Source organism: Rhipicephalus sanguineus, chromosome 1 (assembly GCF_013339695.2).
Source record: "Rhipicephalus sanguineus isolate Rsan-2018 chromosome 1, BIME_Rsan_1.4, whole genome shotgun sequence".
In the NCBI taxonomy this organism is placed as follows: Eukaryota; Metazoa; Arthropoda; class Arachnida; order Ixodida; family Ixodidae; genus Rhipicephalus; species Rhipicephalus sanguineus.
This window is the reverse complement of record NC_051176.1, coordinates 314,492,309-314,508,690: the sequence shown is the minus strand read 5'-3', so window position 1 is coordinate 314,508,690 and position 16,382 is coordinate 314,492,309. Positions and strand designations below refer to the sequence as shown.

The 16,382-nt window shown below is 46.8% G+C and overlaps 1 protein-coding gene across 1 annotated transcript in view; it reads left to right on the top strand.

Moving 5' to 3' along the window:
* LOC119379450 (receptor expression-enhancing protein 5) overlaps window positions 1–16,382 on the top strand; it is a 478,072-nt gene that overhangs the window by 204,184 nt on the left and 257,506 nt on the right. The window lies entirely within an intron of this gene.

Sequence of the window (16,382 nt, the reverse complement as noted above, 5' to 3'; positions counted from 1 at the left end):
CTGCTGTACCGCTTCTACGTCGTCAATGGCAGCGCTCATGTCAATACTCCTCGTCTGCAGCTTCTTTGACAGTGGCAAAGTCAGTGCTAACACGTGCTCCGCCACATGCAGGCTTACAAGGAACGCTGGTGACAAGAGTGCCAACATTAGACTGTTTGCCTGCACTGCACTTTCGCCATTTCCGTTAAACTTGATCTCCTCTAGTGCTGCGATCAACGGCTCAAAGAGGCTCACAAATGAAAGCACTGCATCGTGCTTCTCGACCCAGCGCGTTTCGCATAGTCCCAAAAGGCGCTGCCTTGTAGACTCAGGACAGCTCAAACTTATCATTTTTCGCAAAACGTGTGAGCGGCTAGAATATTTACGGGAAAGACTGACGTCGCCTTTAGAGTCTCAAAACAATTTAGGATGTCTGCGACGGAGCATGCCGCACACAGAATAATAATAATAATAATAAGGCTTAAGCCCAATAAATCCCCCCCCCCCTGGCTACGCCCCTGCTTTGCTGAAGGCGCTACCACGTTCGACGAGTCGTTCGACGTGCCACTTCCTGCGAGCCATGTGAAAAGTATAATTTTTTTTTTCGCTCAAAATGAACACAACTAAAAATGTATTCGCACTATATTTCTAGCTTGATATTTTATTCTACTTGTGACAAAACAACGCATCAATGACTTCAGGAAAAATATATATTTAATGACAAGTTAATTAGGATAATTTACTATAACACACATATATTACCAAATTATGGCATTAATTTTGTTGCAATAGAATACTGAGTGCCTTGAAATAACGTTGTATTGATTTTACACAGACAGTTTTTCATACGTGGCGTCTGAAAGGGTTAAAACGCTTCATTATGATATAAATGATTTCCCTCGTGCTTTCCTTGGTTTCATTATGTGTTGCCTTCTTAGTGTTGCGGTTAAGTAAAATCGGGCCCCATGGTTCCCTTCCTTCGTTCATTAAATAATGCGTTGCGTGTTAAGAAATAATAAAACGTGAGAAGTTTTCTTGGGGCGCGATTCTCGATGTGTCCACCTTCTGGACTGTCCACTTTGGCTTCCACTGATTGGCTAGAGCTTGGTGAGCAGCGCGCTCCCTGTTTCTGGTCCTTCTTCCGCAACGTCATTTTAACGTCACGAAGCTTTCACAACTCTCGAAACAAATAAAAGGGACAGCATGCGTGCCCCCATAGATCCGCTTTTGGACGCACTTCGGAGGCCGTGCATGAGCTTAATCACGTTAGCCCTTGAATTAGGTTTAACGCGGCCGCCGGCCTGACGCACCTGGAATGTCGGTACGCATTCATGCATCGTTCTCAAACATCTGAACACGTTCATACGCAAGTTCAGACTTGTCAATTATGTTTAAGTGTCCTGTTGCTGCAATTTCGTCCACTTTTTCTCTTTGCGCTGGAAATGTGCTGGCGGGTTCGGTGCGTCGACGTGGTCAAGAGCACGACCTACTGTACACCTGACCTGCCCAGATGTCCCCTTTTCAGCGCCCACGTTCTAGTTCATACCTCCTGCCGCTAGGGATATAACCTACGAGCGTTGTGGCGCCAGTCAGCACTTGTTCGCTGACGTCAACTTTAACGCTCGTGCTGATGTTTCGCCAGCGCAGAGCACTCATATCGTGTAATTATTATGCATAAATGCAAAATACTTCGGAAATAAAATACGGAAGGTGATTTAGAATTTTTTGTTTGCATTTAAAAGGACACAGCCGTTCTACACTATGCAAGTCTACGGCTTCGCACGTTAGTCAACCATTGTGCAGTAAATACTTAACCGCACTATACAGCTTACTTGGCCCTCCGTCTAAGTTTGCAGAAACAGTCACATAACGCCGGCAGTTGGTCACACAATACAGGCGTTCTTTCCCCAGCGCCGTCCAAACCAACGTTAGTCCAAACGGTCGCAAAGTAGCAGACGAACAGGTTATAGGTAGCCCCACCTACGGTGAGCGGTTGAACGAGAGCGGGACGCGCACTCCCATAGGATCCCCGCTATCTGGGCAGGTCAGGAGTACAGTAGGTCGTGGTCAAGAGCGCCATGACGTCACGGCTTTCTCGAGTAACTTCTTCGCCGAAGTGGATACGTCGAGAATAGCTGCCTTACTCTTGTTCCAGAAGCGAAACCGAAACTACAGCAAATATTTTGGGTGCAACGCTCAAACGAAAAAACAATATTCCGCGATGCTGCACTATTCATAATTCCTAGAGTTTAACGTGCCAAAAACACAATATGATTATGAGGCACGCCCTGGTGGACGGTTCCGGAAGTTTCCACCGGAACCGCTAACCACAAGAACGCTGACATCTCGGGAACGTTGTCATTCTTGCCCATAGAGTTAATATACTGAAAAGTATTTGTTGCTGGGCTAGTTGGTTCATCGTAATGAGGGGAAAAACTAGACGCCTAAAACACCGTAAAGTACCAACCACTGGCAAGCGCCGGCACGCGTTCCACGCGCCTACGCGTCAAATGCGTCGCGGCGCTTCCCGTGGAGGAAAAGGGCGCGCAACCACTGGCAAGCGTCGACCGCGCCGACGCTCGCTTTTGGCAGAGGCACAGTGTTGCTTGATCTTTTCGTTTAAAACTGTCCATGTACAGCCTAGAACGGTGCGTTATCAATCAAAGCGAATTAGAATGTCGTTAAAATATTGATTGTGCTTCACCCACCACTGTTTTTACTATTTAAGAAGTAATTAACATCGCAATGACCAAAGTAACAACCACGGTATGCACAAGTAATCGACATCGGCGCGTGCGCTGCTAAGTTCACGTCTGCATCACGGGACACAGCCAACGATGTTTGCGAGATCGCCAACGCTTGTGCGATCGCCTTGGTACGCCTGTTCACGGCCATTCTATTAGTGCCCAACACGAATATAATCATCCTCTTCATGAAAATGGTTCTGCTCCAAGAAGCGGACGGGAGCGGCGACGCCCGCACCGTCGGTGGGCTTGACGTCGTTTTTTGGCACGTACTTTAGTTACGAAAAAAAAAAAGGAAATAGACGTTTGCTGCAAAGTCCAAACGAGGTGCCCTAAAAATTCGCCGCATAACGACTAATACTTTCCACATTAACAAAAAGACGGATTTTCCGCGTACCACGGGTGTCACCGTGACTAATATTCTAGCTGCCTAATATGAGTTACAGTTTATTACATGGGTCAACATTGAGAAGTTCGAGTCCTGGAGCAAGCATACATACTAACTCAAATTTTTTTCAGTAGCATGGAAACAAGAAACCAACATTACTGGAAACTCACAGTTACTTATGTCCCGTCCAGGAACAAAATGCAGGTAAACTGTAGCACTGCAAGTATGGCCTGACTTCCTTGTTTTCTAATAAATGAATATGCACTGTTCACCACAAAATACGCATCGAGTTCATAATTAAACAGTCTATCCTCACGCCTTATACACTTCTAGGCAGTGCACAAAACATACTCAGATACCTGCTTATTGTTTACTTGCACCGCGTGATGTTTTGATTAAGAAAGGCATTCAGGTTTACAAAACAAAGAATAATTGACCTATAATTGACTTATACAGCATTTGATTCATGTAGTGGGATGTGCAAGAGATCTTTTCTTTGAATTTCAGTGAAATGAAATGAGTGGTATATGATGGTGTCTGTACATTGATTGCATAATCGTTGCTAGGAATGGCTCAGAAAGCAAATTTGCGAGCAGCGCTTTTGGTGAAGATATCGTGGGGCCCGTCCTGTTCCAGAAGCTTTTAACACCTAAAAAACATTCTAAAGGCTCTAACAAGCAAAAAATGAAGTAGCATCGAGGTTTATAAACCACCAGGCTCATATACCTACATAAGAAAATCCATTAAAATTATCATGAATATGCTGGTGCATCCAGTACATGTTTACACTTCATATTTTACAGCATTTATCGAAGTAATAAACCACACCTGACACTTCATGATGCGACAGATATCGGTCATAAGATTGCAGCTGAGCACTGTCTAGAAGGCTTTCGCACGTTTTTGGTGGTCTACATATCCGCTAAAACAACAAACCACACCTAACACTTCATGGTGCAGCAGATATCGGTCATAATACTTGTTTATTTATTTTCAAATATTGCAGCCCAATGCAGGGCTACTGCAGGAGTGGTGTACATGAATACAAAAGGAAAGAATGTATACAGTAATATCGCAATAAGTGCTTCAACAGAAGCAGATATCGCCATTTGTTGAGTGCAACTGGGTAAAAAATGAGAGAAATAGAACACTAATATCATACAAGCGCCTCCAAAAATCAGATACATTCATTTCGTGAACGGAACCAGGTACATTATTCCAGTGTTTGTAAATATCAGAAAAAAACTGTATTTGAACATGTTAGTGTGCACAAAAAAAATGGGTTATGTTAAGATTGTGATTGCAGCTGTGCACTGTGTAGAAGGCTTTTGGACGTCCTCTAACGCAACAAACCACACCTGACACTTCATGATACGACAGATATCGGTCATAAGATTGGAACCGAGCACTGGTTTTTGCACGTTGTGTGTAGTCGAAATATCCTCTAGCGCAACAAACCACACCTGGCACTTCATGATGCGACAAATATCGGTCATAAGATTGGAACCAAGCACAGTGTAGAAGGCCTTTGGACGTCGTCAGTAGTCAAAATACCCTCTAATATAGTAAATCGTGCCTGAAACTTCACGATGTGACAGATATCGGTCATAAGATTGGAACCAAGCACTGTGTTGAAGGCCTTTGGACGTCGTCAGCAGTCAAAATACCCTCTAATATAATAAATCGTGCCTGAAACTTCATGATACAACAGATATCGCTCATAGGATTGCACCAGAGCACTGTATAAAAGTCTTTGGCAAGTTGTCTAACATAGCTAAACTGAATGCATGTCTTCATATTTCAATTATGCTTAAGTGCATGCATAGTCTAAGTTAGTGCATATACAAAGAACTGAACAGAAATGAAATAGTCCTTGCAATACATCCAAGGATTTGGCATTTGAAACCATCAAATAATTATTTCAGCTGGATTCAGTTTAGAATGGTCTCACAAGTGTCTGAGGTTCCAGTGAGGCAACGTTTGAATTCCTTCTAAACAAAGAGCAGCACAGTAATATTGCACTTTCATTCCTTCTGCACATACGTGTGATGTCATGCTCTTCTCTTCTTACTATCGTGTCATTGTGCACCTCAGATTTCAATGGAGGTGCTTGTCAATTACAAGCTTTTTAGCAAATTAGCTGTCCAGCTGTAAACAAAACATGTGTTATATTTAAGTAAACTGTAAAACGATGGAGAAGCGCCACTGTTCACATTCTCCCGTCTATGAGCATCAGAAAAGACTGGGGAGAATGTGTGTCAGAATAGACAACCTGCAAAACAAGGCATGTGCAACTGGGCATGTGCTAAGGTATAGTTGCACGGCAGAGAAGCAGACCAAGAGTCAAGAAGTGAAATAGCAGGCAACACAAGCAGCACTTAATCATGCAACTTTCTTTTTCAATCACCACACTCGCGCACGTTCGAGCTTCTATTTTATACATGAATGTAAATGAGACCGCTGACAGTTGAATGTGTCGGCGTCGCTGGTACCCGGCACGAAAACACGTCACACTGCTACCAACAAGCGCACGCTTGTTGTTAGCTTGGCAACACACGCAAACGATTTGCGCCGAAGTCAACCAATGCTTCAGCGTCGTAAAATCCGCAAATCCTCCTCATGTACGTTGTCACATCACCGAAATGCGTTGGCAAGTGCGATGTTCGCTTTCGGCAATGATGAGGCGAATGGCGATGTTGAAAACAAACACACTCCGGTTAAAAACTCCTGCGTAAGCGCCACGCCAAGTCTCTGGCGTCATATATAGTGTCTATGCTTCGACGGAAACAACTACCGTCAATTTCCTTCAACCAAACTTCCTCACATGAGCTGGTTCACACGAACTCGACGGTAGAGGCCTACGCTGAATGCAGACGACACCGCTCTGAATTGACTTCGCGGTAGGCGAGGGCTCACGCTGAGGACTACAAACCTTCGAAGCATGTTTACACCCGTTCCGAGCGCAGATACACACAGATCAAAGCACAGGAGCAGCGACATGCCGCAGTAGTAGGTACGATGTTTTCACTCGGTCGACGATCGCACGCAAAACCGGGGCAAGGGCAGCCGGGAAGCATTCGCTGGATTTGTCGGCGTCGCTCGAACTCGGCACGAAACCGCGTCCCTCTGGTAGCACTCGCGGTCGTTCGCTGTGTCGTCGACGTACTGGATGACGACGCGGTCACTCAGGAGCGTTTGCGACCGTAGTTTCCGTGCTTGCCCTGCACTCGGAGGTGCCCTCGAAGCGGCGGCCATTAGGCATAGCACTCAGAGGTATCGCGGCCTCTGATTGGTTGGCGCCGCCGGCCCATGCAGGGGCGTAGCCAAGGGGGGGGGGGTTCAACCCCCCCCCCCGAAATTTTTCAGTTTTGCTTGCGTATATAGGCACGCACACATACAAACGCACGCACGAACATACATAAAGTATGGTTGAACCCCCCCTGAAAAAAATTTCTGGCTACGCCCCTGGCCCATGCCGGCCTCTGATTGGTTGGCGCGCCGTACGCGTGGTGACGTAGGCGAAAATATCAAAGTCGTCTTGACCCCTCGCGCCTCGAGGCGTATGGACGCGTACAGCCCTCCGCGACCGACGCCGAGAGGCGCGTGCCTACGCGTGCATACGCGTGCCAGTGGTTGGGGCTTAAGAAGGACGAAGTGGGACGCGCTTCCCCTCTTTCTAACACGGAGCCGCTACTACTAGTCGCACATATCGCCTCTTCTACGTGTCAAGCAAGATATTTGGCTTTCTGCATCAACAATGGCTTAGTACCTCTTCAAGTGCAAGCATTGTTTGGACCATTGAGGCCTTCAATGGGCTATGCGAAGAGGCTATGCCGAATCTGGAAATCTGAAATGTGGAGGCAAATCCGGTTTCTACAAGACTGTATACGAGCAAAGTGCTTCGAGGTGGACACAGGATGGTTTGCTCATCGCAAGTTAAAAAGTTATCATCGAGTAATCGCCCAGACAACGTAGTTCTGGTGGCGATGCACACTAAACTTTTTGCCCAAGAAACCTAAGAGGGATTCAGCTAAACCGCGCGAGCCTCGTTTGCTAGACGACGTGGAGCTGCCTGAAGGAATTGCAGGCCTGCTGAAGAAAGGTTCGAAGCTTTCTGTACCACCAACCCTTCGGGCTCACGAGCTACTGGCCACCAGTAGAAGCATAGCCAATTGTGCTCCGGGAGAAGGTGGAGAAAGGTGCCTTCTGGATGGAGTGGACGCCTGTTGAAGAACGTTCGGCGAACGCGTCTTCACCCTAAAGATCCTACCAAAGAAGTTGTCACGTACTTTCGGAAGAACAACCTACAGCTCATGCAAGCCGACAAGGAGGGTGGATTCGTGGTACTGACAGCTAAAAGTTTCGATGAAAAAGCCACACAGGCACTGCGCAAGAACTTTGTGCCAGTGAAGTCGCAAGCAAGCAAGGTAAAGGCCAAGGCTATTCTACTTTGCAAGGATCTCGAACTTTCAGAACTGTCTAAGGCCATTAGCGCTTCCAAGCAAGTAACTCTATCCGTGTTCTTCAGTGTTAAAACACACAAGGTGGACATGCCCTTCAGGTGAATCGTGAGTGAACGCGACTTGTGGCAGCTGCACGTAAGCAAATTTCTGCTCAAGCATCTTAGCACGGTAGAGGTCAGAGATCCGTTCGCAGTTAAGAACCTGATTGACGTTACGCAGACCTTGCAGCGCTTCCAGGGTGGTGCGTATGGCTCCTCAGTCGATGTGGAAGACCTATTTTATTCTGTGCCGCAGTCTGAGCTATTTGTAATTGTTAGAACCTGTATTGACGCGAACGGAGTTCTAGCGTTTCAGAGGGCCGCAGGCATATCTCTAGATAACTTCATGACGTTGTTAGAATTTTATCTCACCTCTCCTTTTGCAGTACATGCCTTCTTTATGTTCAGCGAAAAGGGTTTTGCATTGGCTCTAGTGTCGCTCCAGTGTTGTGCAATATGTTTTTAGCTTCCTTTGACACAGAAGTAGCTCAAGTGCTTGACGGTGCAAAGGTGCTAAAGGTATTTCAGTATGTGGACGATTTTTTAGTTATGTTAAACACTAATCCTTTGTTGACCACCACTAGCTCAGTGGATGAAATTCTAGGACTTTTCAGACAACATGCTAACAGTCTTTCGTTCACGCATGAGCATCCCATTGACGATAGCTTGCAATTTTTAGACTTGAGCATCACTTTCTCGGAGCGACACGTGTGCTGGGCCTATCGCCCACGTTCGCGCAAAGAGCTGTTACCTTTTGATGCGGCCCATTCTAAACTTGTTAAAAGGGCCATTGCGACCATGTGTCTCGAGGGAGCGCTGGTGAAATCTTGTCCTCACAGTATGCAGGATAATTATATGGATCAGGTTAGGCGGCTGCATTCAGCTGGCTATCCTAACTCTGTCGCTGTATCCGTTGCCAAAACCCACCTTCAAACGTTGAAGGGCACAAGGAAAAGCAGGCAGTCCATGGTCAAAAGACCTATGGTGGTACCTTATGTTCATAAGGTAGCGCACAACCTTAAGAACGTGGCTAACAGGTACAATGTCCCTGTAGTTTTTCTGCGCCACGTAAGTTGGCTGGCCTAGGTCCACGTATTTCTAAACCACCGAGGGCCTCCACTTGTGGGAAAAAACACGCTGCGAAGTAGGTGGATTGCTCGGTGGGCGTGGTGTATGAAATCTCACTTAGTTGTGGTCGGGTTTACATTGGCCAAACTGGTCGGTGTTTGCACGTCAAAGTTAGGGAACATGAGCTGTCACTTCGAAATAACTCGGCAGCACATTTGCTTGCACATTGCCGTTTCTGTTCTGGTGAGGCGAGGTTTTCAAGCGTTTCTTGCCAAAAGCTCAGATGCTCTAGCCCGGGAATTAATGGAAGCTTTTTGAATAAAGAAGAAAGGCGACTTGTGTGTAAGTGACACATCAGTGATTTTGCGCATGTCTGAGTTCAATTTTGCTCGTCCTTGCTTGATTAGATATGCCTTTTTATTGACCTCGTGTATTTTTTTATATGTAGTGACTAGCTGATGCAGTGCGGTGTGCGCATGTGTGGTGCGGCACATATATTTTCTGCGTTTCTTCTGAGAATAAATCAGTTGCGAGTGACGCTCTTTCCCTGCGCTTCTTCGTCCTTCTTACGGTGTTTTAGCCGCCTAGTTTTTTTTTCTCAATAATATACTGACTATAGAGGAAAAGTTCCCTGGCCCATGCATTGACACCTATAACCGCATGGGTTCCGCCATCATGCAACAAAACGAACGTTGCCAGACCCTGAGACGCTCGCTTTATTTGACGGTAGTATTCAGTTTTAATCTAAGAACCTAAGCCAGCTACGCGCTGTTCAGGGAACATCAGCTGTCTTTTGATGCGTGAAGCAGGGTGTTAGTGTAGCGTTGTCTGTGCAGCTGGTCCGATTGATAACATTTAACATTTCCACCTGTTTGTGCATGGTTTATACTAGGGACGCCTTACCAATAATGCATAACGAATAAAGTTGCTCCGTTCGCTGGCCCAACGCCTCCTCTATTTTTTCAGTGCCTGGGTGAACGCTCTCCTCGGGCCGTCGAGCGCGCGCTCCACGTCCGCTCGCCGCTGCCGCGTGGTGGCGCTGTGCAAGTAGAAATAAATAATGGGGGGGGGGGCGGGATAAGGTCATTCTGCCTTAAGAGGCAGAGAGATAGACCGTGAATTTATAAATATTTTTGGTATAATAAGATAGATTTAATCACTGTAGACAAGGTATTAGGCCAGCATGAAACAAGGAAGTTTTTCTTTTTTCTTCGAGCATGGTGGCAGACATGTCACCGCCCCGTTATAAAGGGGACGCTCATAGCATCCATCCATCCATCCATCCATTTGAGAAGAAGACTATTTGTTGGAAAGGAAAGAGAAAGCCAAAAAGTTGGTGGAACAAAGAAATCCGGGAGGCGATCGAGAAGCGACGTGAGGCATCACGGGAGCACAGACAAGCAAAAAAGGAGAAGCGGCCACAGGACGAAGTCAACCAAATATGGGAAATATATTTAGAGCAAAAATCCATTGTGCAGAAATTAGTCGAGGCAAAAATTAAAGGTGAAAGTGAACGCTGGATGACAGAGATTCGCGAAAAGAAGGCCGCGCCTAGGATATTTTGGAGCCACCTAAAAGCGCTGGGTAGGAAGTCTGTCACAATGCAACAACATATGGTAGATGAAGGAGGAAATCAATTGGAAGGGTATGAAGCGCTAGGTTACATCCGAAAGATAACAGCTGATTCGTTTAAAAAGGTCGCCCCGGGGATTCCCCCAGTGAGTAAAAGTACGCAAAGGAGTGCAACCGACGAAGATGTAGTACTAGAGAATTTCAATTGGAAGAAGGCCGAAGGAAAAATTCCTAAGCGCACTACTCCGGGCTTAGATGGGGTTCCCGTCAGCCTCATTAACGAACTCGGACATAAAACTAAAGAAGCACTGCTGAAAGCCGTAGAAAAGTGCTTACAGGAGAGGGAAATACCAGACAGTTGGCGAAAAAGTAGAATGAACTTAATCTATAAAGGCAAGGGAGAAAAGGATAACATTCGCTCGTATAGACCGCTAACCATTACATCGGTGCTATACAGGTTGGCGATGCAGGCAGTAAAATTAAAAATAGAAGCGTGGGTAGAACAAAATGATATTTTGGGAGAACTTCAGAATGTATTTCGAATTGACAGGCGGTTAGACGATAATCTGTTTGTTCTTACCCAGTGTATAGAAATATCGAAAATAGAAAACAGGCCCTTATACGTAGCTTATCTAGATATTACCGGGGCGTATGACACGTTAATCAGGAAATTTTGTGGGATATACTGAAAGAAGTGGGCATAGGTGACGACTGTATACAGCTTTTGAGGGAAATATACCGAGAAAATACAGTTTGTTTAGAATGGGAAGGAATAAGTAGCAAGGACAGCGTTGAAATTAGCAAGGGGCTGAGACAGGGATGTCCTTTGTCCCCGCTGTTATTCATGCTGTACATGGTGAGGATGGAAAAAGCGCTAGAAGGTAGCAACATTGGATTTAATTTGTCACACAAGCAGGTCGGCACGATGGTTGAGCAGAAGCTTCCAGGTCTATTTTATGCTGATGATATTGTCTTATTTGCGGACAGTCAAGATGATATACAGCGACTGGCAGATATATGCGGAAGGGAGTGTGAGGCTCTAGGACTAGGATTTAGTGCAACAAAATGTGGATTGATGGTATTCAATGATCACGAAGACCATGTGGTCTTTATACAGGGCCAAAAAATACCGAGGGTAAGCGAGTACAAGTACCTCGGAGTATGGGTAAATGAGGCGGATAGATATATGGAGGTACAAGAGAAAGCATCGGTAGCAAAGGGAAAGAGGAATGCTGCAATTATGAAGCACAGAGCTTTATGGGGATACAATAGGTACGAGGTGCTTCGAGGGCTGTGGAAGGGTGTGATGGTCCCGGGGCTTACATTTGGGAACTCACTAGTGTGCATGAAGTCAGAGGTACAATCAGGAATGGGTGTAAATCAAAGGACGGTGGGCCGCCTCGCGTTGGGCGCTCACGGGAAGACGACAAATGAGGCTGTAAAGGGTGATATGGGATGGACAGGCTTTGAAGTGAGGGAAGCTCAGAACAAAATGAGATTCGAGGAGAGGCTGAGGAAAATGAAGAACAGTAGATGGGCAGAGAAGGTTTTCAGGTATTTGTATAGAAAAAGCGTTGACACGCAGTGGAGAAAAAGAACTAGGAGGCTCACCAGTAAATATACGGCTAGCAGTGCGGGCGATATGGCAACAAGGAGCATTAAGCGGAAGGTCAGAGAGGCGGAGAGGACTTATTGGATGACAGCGATGGAAAAGAAGCCGGTTCTGAGTAACTACCGAAAGGGAAAAAAACGAAATAAGGAGGGAAAGGTTTTATGATAATTCAAGGGGAAGCGCTTTACTGTTTGAAGCAAGGTCGGGCTGCTTCAGAACGCGTAGTTATAAAGCGAGATTCAGTAACGAAGAATAACAATGTACATGCTGCGGGGGAACTAAGGAAACGATGGAGCATGTACTGATTGAATGTGGCGATATTCACCCAGGTATACGTGCGGGCACGAGTCTACATGAAGCCTTGGGTTTTAGGGACAACAATGGAAAGCTGCACACGTCCGCGATAGAAATAAGTAAGAGACGGTTAGAGTATTGGTGGCAGAAAAGTAGAGATAAAGAACAAAAATAAATAATGGGGGAATAATAAGGTCATTCTGCCTTCAGAGGCAGAGAGATGGACCGTGAATTTATATTTTTTGGTATAATAACATAGATTTAATCAATGTAGATAAGGTATTAGGCCAACATGAAAGAAGGAAGCTTTTTTTTTTCTCTCTTCGAGCCTGGTGGCAGACATGTCACCGCCCCGTTTTAAAGGGGACGCTCATAGCATCCATCCACGGGAAGCTGGCGCTAAACGGCCGCGCGTATCACGCGCTGTTTTCATCACGCTCAAACCGTGGTGGCAATAAATAAAAAGGTGCTAGATGGTCTTTTATTGTCATGGATGACGTCGTCTTTTCATCAATCATCCAGACTATAACCACTTGAAAATAAATACGAAACAGCAAAGAAAGCACATAGTAAATTCAACGTACTCCCGCTTGACTGCAGAGCAGAGCTCTCTCGGCTGCGTAGCCGCCGTCATTTCCTGAAGGGAGTGGAAGGTTGTCCGTAGCTGCCTTGCTTCGTCGTGGTTGCTGCTACCTCTCAAGGATGGACATAACTCCTTTTCTTAGCTACACAACTCACTATTTATATACAGTATAATATATAGGCTTACAAGGCAGTTATTTACATAGGAACTTGCGCAACATCATTCGGCAGAGCCGACAAGTGCATGGCACCACTCCTGCGACAAGAACCCCCCGTGAGGAGCCGGGAACCAGGTTTTAACACCATCATTGCTCCTCCCAGTTCTCCCCACGGCAAATCAAAACCACTCAGAGCGCTTATTGGGCCGACTGTAAATTTGTCTGCCGGAGGCCTCCACCCTCTCTCTCTCTGAAGCTTTTTGAGCCACCTGCCTGAGAGAAAGACGTGGAAACAGCCGACAAACGACATTCCTAGAAGTGCACTAAAAAAAAACACACGATGGTGGCGGCGTTCAGCTCCCCTGATCATATTACACTGTGCGACGGGTTAGCTAGCGGGTCCATGCCATCCGTCTCGCGTGACATACCGTCTGCATTGACCGGCGCGGGCACTATGCGAGATTTATTGGTGTCACCGTCTTGGCTCCCTTCGCGCCGCTTCCCGGAATTCCGCGGGCCGGAGGCCGCTGCGCTGGTCGATGGTGGACAGGGCGCGGCTTTCTCTTGAAACGGTTACGGGCAGCGAGAAGTGTTCTTCTGTCACCGCGCCTCCTACATTCGAACCGAACGCCGCTGCGCTTCGACCCTCGACTGCTGGGAGCTCGCTTCTTGGAAGCTGCGCTTTTGGGAGAAAGACACAACCATCCCCCCTTCTCGCCACGCCAGAACTTACACACATGCCGCATGTTCGCGTGTGTTTCCATCCGCGCTGTACGTATTCCGCAGGCAGTCTGTCAGTCCGTGCTGCCGGTTCGATACTTGCACTCGAGTTTGATGGTATTGGCGTTTTATTTTCTATTTCAGGCTATTGCAACCGCCCCAATGCCTTAGTATGTCGTAGTGTTGTGTTCCACTCTGCAAATGGAACTGAAAGAAATCACGATTGTCTTTTTTTTATTTACATTTAATGATAAAGAAAAAATCTCACAGGGTCCCTTATGCATTCATCTAAGACGACTGAAAGGCGCGAAAGCCATCTTCTTCTTTTTCTACCAGTCAATGTATTGAACATTCCCTGCCTCCCTCCGAGATATTTCTGCGCCTCTCAAGGATCAAAGGCAGTGCAAGCTTTCTGCACATCAGCGGAGGCATGCACTGCCTCCGTGATCGGCCCATTTCGACCACGCGAAGATGTAATATGATGTAATTTTATTACCTAATAAGATGTAATTTTATTAGCTGTGACGTCATATGATGACGTCATCTCGTAATTATTTTTTGCATCACTCGTGCTGACGCCGCCCATGGTCAGTTTTCGCGTTTGATGAGGCATCTAAGGCTTTTGCCTTAATACACTGTCCGGCTGTCGTTCCATGATATTCCAGCTACCGCTGGTGTTCGGTAGCGGTGGCTTGCAGTAATTAGGCGGGATAATTGGTCTCCAATTACATCTTCAAACTACACTAGAATATGCAGCCGTCGTTTACGACGCGAAGATTTCATAGAATATAAGAAGCGGCGGCTTAAGAAGGATGCAGTGGCGTCACTCTTTGCAGACTACCCTTCACGTTTGCAGCCCAAGGTAACAACTGAACCAAGCATGGCAAGTATCCCTAAACGTGACCTTTTGCGTCCGAACAGTCAACCAGTGCATGTAGTGTACCAGTTGCAACACTGCCTCGCGATCGCCGCCATGTGCATGCAGCGCTGACATCAGGTCCCGAAGCTGAAGAATTGGAGCCCATGGACACCACGTGCGCTACCGGCGAAACAACCGACAATCATTATGTACCCTTGAGGTACCGCTCATGACACTCGACCCATCATATGTTTGAGCAATGCAAAGCTGAGGATGAATGCCGCAGCGATTCAACGTTTCCTTTACGTAGCTCAGGAGCGACCTTGCATCCAATTGCTCAGCGTTGCGCAATCCAAGCAACCGCTCACTGACGTAGTGCCTTATACAACTGATAACTGTTCCGTCTTGCTTAGGTCCTTGGTTTCATCGAGGGTAAGTGCGAAGCACTGGGAGCTTTTCATCTCTCCCTTTATACTTGTTAATGGGTTGTGACTGAGAATTTCGAGGATCTGGTCTAGTGTCGAATGATGAACATACTTCGCGTTCGCTGCTCCACCCTTCAATTTCTTTCCTACAATTTCGTCATATTTAGCAAACACGTTCAAGAGCTCAACTAAGTATACCTTGTTTTCACTTGTGGCACATTCATCGTGGCCCCTCTGAGCGATTCCTTGAACGGCAGTAAATCGCAATGCATCTGCAACTCTTGCTATATAGAGGCGATTTTCCTGCACCTCCCTGGAGTACGCGTTGCTGAGATGTGATGTAACTGACTTTCGTTGCCCTCGCGACTTCACCTGCGTGTAGGAAACCCACGATGCCTAGCAAGCCTTATGCGCGAGTGAGTTTTCGTGCTTTCTGAAAGCAGCGTCTTCTTCTAGGGCTTTTTTTCCAATTACTGTATCCACTATTGACAAATGCAGATTTTTCATTGGCGCCAGTTGAAAACATTTTGCAAGGGTAACAGAAAGCTGCGTCAGCCGGCGCGCTAACCAAAGAAATAGGCGATACCAGTCCGAGTTGAAGCTCCTGCTCAATATGCCCCACTTCTGAGATGGAAATGGTTTCAGTGTTGTCTGTGTGGGTTGCTAGCTCTGCCTTGAATTTCGAACTGGCCTGCGTGGTCGGTATCTACAGAGGCGGTGAATTCAGTCGCTGAATCAGGTAAATTCCTTCCTGCCCACGATGCGGAAATTCGTCACATTCGCTGTTCTCATGCACCGGCGAGGACGGGCAAGCGTCATCAGAAGCGGGGCTATACACAGTCTCTTCAAGTGGAATCGGAACGGAGCACTGAGAAGAACTTCCTTGTTTTGGAGTGTCTCCAAATGTTCAATTGTTGAAGCAGAAAGCTCGTGGGGAACGCCTTTTTGCTTGGCCCGCTTGCTCGAAGTCGAAAAAAAAGTCGGCAATGGACCTTTTCTGCGACATACTGAGGCAATTAACCCTGTGTCCTGTAGGGTAGACTGCACGTTGGAGTGGCGGCAAGGCGGGCTGGCGCTTCCTCCTGCGTCAGAAGCACTGCTTTGGAGCGATCGAACACGGTGTAAGAAAAATACTGCCACGGTGTAAGAAAAAAAGTATTTGTCTTACACGGGGGAGCGAGCAAACGAATCGAAGACCGCGGCAGTTTGTCCGCTTTGTTTATTGGCGTGCCGCATTGGCGCCGCTGGAAGACGATACGCGCATCCCGCTTGCTGTGTTCTGGCTTCCGTTATACTGCTCTTCAGTGATGCGCCTGGGATCTCCGCATGACCAAGGTTCAACTCTGCCCAGTTGCCGAGCAGATGAAACGGTATTGGAATCGGCTCCGTATGTGAACATCTAAGGTTTCAAGCCCACGCTGTTTGCTTCGCCTGTGTTCTAGTCCGCTTATGAACGACACGTGTATCGTGCGTGGTATAT